Source organism: Lipotes vexillifer, unplaced genomic scaffold, assembly GCF_000442215.2.
Source record: "Lipotes vexillifer unplaced genomic scaffold, Lipotes_vexillifer_v1.1 scaffold39, whole genome shotgun sequence".
NCBI classification, from domain to species: Eukaryota; Metazoa; Chordata; class Mammalia; order Artiodactyla; family Lipotidae; genus Lipotes; species Lipotes vexillifer.
In genome coordinates, this window is record NW_006787038.1 from 343,916 (window position 1) to 344,179 (window position 264).

The following is a 264-nucleotide window of genomic DNA, read 5'->3' on the forward strand; positions in this document are numbered from 1 at the left end:
GAAAGAGTGGAACTATAACTCAACAATTCCCTATTACCCTTAGGTAAATTCTGGATTTTCCACCAAATTCCTAACTTTTAGGCATACTTGTAGGTTCACTTGCCCCCAGGTCCCTCCCTCCTTCTGTCTCTCTCCCAGTACTCCCCTCACAAGCACTTCTCCTATACAGCGAATAAGACAGCTCTGTTGTGGAAGCAGATGATCCAGTTGTTCTAGGATTTTGCTCTGTGTGTGGTGCAAAGAATGTGTCATGAGTCAATGCTA